This window comes from Limulus polyphemus, unplaced genomic scaffold, assembly GCF_000517525.1.
Source record: "Limulus polyphemus unplaced genomic scaffold, Limulus_polyphemus-2.1.2 Scaffold1, whole genome shotgun sequence".
In the NCBI taxonomy this organism is placed as follows: domain Eukaryota; kingdom Metazoa; phylum Arthropoda; class Merostomata; order Xiphosura; family Limulidae; genus Limulus; species Limulus polyphemus.
In genome coordinates this window covers 2,831,138-2,835,360 of record NW_013665611.1, presented here as the reverse complement: position 1 = coordinate 2,835,360, position 4,223 = coordinate 2,831,138, and positions in this window count along the sequence as shown.

Here is a 4,223-nt window from a genome sequence, read left to right as displayed (position 1 = left end):
CGTCATCGGTGGAAACTCGACCTGTAATCAGCGTGTGATCAATGAGAACTACAGGGCTAGCTAGCTCCCTGTTAAATGAATTATACCTATATCTACTCGAAATTAACTCGCTCATCGTGAACCATCGATAACATATCAAGGAAGTTCCAGACCAGAAAGAAGACTTTATATTGCTTGAAAGTTTATAAAAATTTTGTATATAAATCGTTGTTTGTAATAACTGTTATTGAAAATTGTATTATTGTCTGTATATTAAAACATTTGTATAAAACAAAGAAAACTGTGTATATCAATCTTGTTGGCAAATGTCATAAATTGGAGATATATCGGCAGCTATTTAACTACTAAATTTAAATTATCATTTAACTCAATTTCAGGCTATTTTAAATTCTAATAGGTAACAAGATGAACAATGGATGCTTTGCGCTGGGTCCACCGCAGGGATCGAACCGCCATTTTTACGCTATCAGCGACAGACTTTGATTTGACTACAGAATTATGTGGGTTTTTTTGGAGAATATTTTGACAGTTTTTTTTTATACAGAATATGAAATCATGTTTTAGGCCAAAACTGGTAAGAAACAAAATAAAACTTGAGGCCTGGCATGGCCTGGTGGTTAAAGTGCTCGAGCCGTAATCTGAAGGTCGCGGGTTCGAATCCCTGTCACCAAAAATGCTTGCCCTTTCGGCTGTGGAGGGGGGGGCGTTATAATGTGACGATCAATCCCACTATTCGTTGGTAATAGAGTAGCTCAAGAGTTGGCAGTGTGTGGCTAGTCTATCACTGCTAAACAATACAACTTTAGAACTTTTAGACCAACACATATTTTACAGAATGTCTTCGTCTTTCTTTCTTTAAAAATTATGTTTTAAGATGCTTACAACCATTTGTCGATACTCTGTATTAACAAAGATTTAATAATTTGGTGTCTGAGAAATAAATTGTCATTTATATTTTGGAAAATTATGAAGTTTGTTTTTTTTATGATATTCGAGCAAAGCTACACAAGGGTTATCTACACAAGTAGCCCCAAATCTGGAACTGTTAGACTAGAAGGTAGGCGACTAGTCATCAACATCCACCGCCAATTATTCGGCTACTATAATCGGTAAGTGGGGTTTGATTGTAACTCTTATAACACACCCACGGTTCTAAAGTACGAAGCTCAAATTTGAGGCAAAGAGAAGCGTACCATAGATTCTCCGATCAGCAGTCCGGCATGCTAACTATTAGGCCACGCCCGCCTACTAAAGTATGTGAAGATCAGAAGAATACTTCTGATATTACATTTCTTTGACATCATTCTTTGAGAACTAAACATAAGACAAAGTACACGGTACTTGCTCGTGTATTTGCATTTTCCTGATTAAAAAACAGCAACTAAACTCATGATCTCATGCTAGTAGTATTCAGGTAATGTAGAAATGAATTTAAAGTTGACTTTTTTGAGCTCCTGTAACTGCGTTATTTTTTCATCTTGACTTATGAAACTCAAATAAAAATAATAACATAATTCCAAAATATCCTGTATTATGCCTTATGAGCATTCTTAATAACTTATGTAAATATTCGAACTATACATATGTTTCTATTATTTTAAATGTAATAATTATTATAATTTTTGAAAGATGAGCAACAAATAATTTCCGGTTTAATACGTTTGTTTCATATATATTAGTTATTTTTGACAAAGCTACTGAGATCACCTGCCGTTGTCACTAATTTTAAACTGCCAACAACAGCTTTAGTAACATGATATAAAATCAGTTTCAAGTGACCAATCCGAATTCAGCATCAATATCTTAAAAGTTTGAGCCTAAAGCTCATCTGTTGCATGACCAGCCAATCCACTTGTCGTTGTTTAAAAATATAGATCAAAATTACTAACGGATGTTTTACAAGATCAAACTGGATTAGAGACGAACTGAAAACTGGGGAAAATATCGTTCATTTGAGACATTATGTGAAACTTTTTGATAAGCCCATTGCAGTCCAAGCATTACATAGGTATGTATAAAGTGACGAGAATGGAGACGTTGATTTGTTTGTTTGTTGTTAAGCACCAAGCTACACAATTGACGTTCATTTGAGACATTATGTGAAACGTTTTGATAAGCCCATTGCAGCCCAAGCATTACATAGGTATGTATAAAGTGACGAGAATGGAGACGTTGATTTGTTTGTTTGTTGTTAAGCACCAAGCTACACAATTGACGTTCATTTGAGACATTATGTGAAACGTTTTGATATGCCCATTGCAGTCCAAGCATTACATAGGTATGTATAAAGTGACGAGAATGGAGACGTTGATTTGTTTGTTTGTTGTTAAGCACCAAGCTACACAATTGACGTTCATTTGAGACATTATGTGAAACGTTTTGATAAGCCCATTGCAGTCCAAGCATTACATAGGTATGTATAAAGTGACGAGAATGGAGGCGTTGATTTGTTTGTTTGTTGTTAAGCACCAAGCTACACAATTGACTATCTGTGCTGTGCCCACCACGGGTATAGAAACCAGGTTTCTTGCGTTATAAGTCCGCAGATTTACCGTTGTGCCACTAGGGGGCATGGGGTGTTAAACGACGTTTCATTAATGTTTGGTTTGTTTCGAATTTCGTGCAAAGCTACTCGACGGATATTTTAACTAACCGTCCCTAATTTAGCAGTGGATTGGTTTGTTTTGAATTTCGCGCAAAGCTATACGAGGGCTATCTGCGCTAGCCGTCCCTAATTTAGCAGTGAAAGACTAGAGGGAAGGCAGCTAGTCATCACCATCCACCGCCATCTCTTGGGCTACTATTTTATCAACAAATAGTAGAATTGACAGTCACACCATAACGTCCCCACGACTGAAAGGGCAAGCATGATCGGTGACATGGATTTGAACCTGCGGCCCGCAGATTGCGAATCGAACGCCCTAACCACCAGGCCATACTTTTACAAATGTAGTAGCAATTCACCTTTAATGCTTTATAGAGTAACGCTTTAAGTGGTGGCCACGAGTTTGATGGTTTTTAGGCCGTGCTGGAAGGCAAGATTACTACTTTGATTTCATGCGGATGAATTTATACACTTTTTTTATTTTCATTTTATATACAGGCTGATGCAAGTGTCGCACACCACAATTATTTGTTTTTCAAAGACAGTTGGATGAAATGTGCACCATTGATATACGACATGTTCTTGCAAGTTAATAACATCCCAAACAATTATTACAACAAAAGAAAAAGAGACAGTTAGAGAAATACAGAAATGACTGATATAAATCACAGTAAGGGCGGGGCTTTGAAACATCTTGGCACTGTGCAACACTTGCGTCATCTTGTATTAACATCTTACAAAAAATTTTGAGTATGTTCAGATAAAAATGAAAAACATTACAAAATGATGAAACTTAATGCATTTAAAATATATAATTTTCGCTGAACAAAAGTGGTTGACATAAATTTTAGAAAAGCCTTGTTACACGAAAAAAATAATAACTTTATTTAGTGATGAAAATAAAGCAAAAAAAATGTTTAAACATTACACGATATTGATAAAATGGTCAATCTAGAAAGGTGAAATACTTATTGAAATTCTCTTATTCGTAATTTGATTTGAAGCTTGTTGTGGGCCAGTTAAGAACAGAGTATTGACAACAATCCAAGTCATATTACGATGTTTTATTTGATACTCTCGAAGAGATTTTGCCTTGTCAGTTATTGGGCTGTATACCATCCATGATATTGTTGTAGTCTTTGTTGCTGTTTTTTAATCTAAGCGTTTCTCAAAATTTGTACTGTTGTTTAGCTGGAAGGAAAGTTGAGGTTACAAGGTAGGCGTGGCCTTAATGTCTGGAGTTTTCTCTAAAGCTTAGCGAGTTATGTTAGCGTTCTTGTATGAGCGAGTTTGTTAATAAGTTATCAGTACATGATTTTAATTGCAGTCAGTTTCTCATCTGCTATCAGCCACTTAGTCAGTACTGAGAATATCGAGTTTGCGTTTCGACGAAGAAATCAAAGATACTAAATCAGCAAGTAAGTAGAATTTAATTAGTTTATTTGTAAACTTAGGTCTATCAGTGAACATTGATTACGCTAATTGTGGATATTGAAGCTGACGAAATAAAAAAATGTTGTCATCGTTAAGTAGACCGAACTATCAATTTGTTCTTTTACCTAACAACAGAAGTAATTAAACAATTCGAATAACAATGTAATATATTGTTACGTCTCTA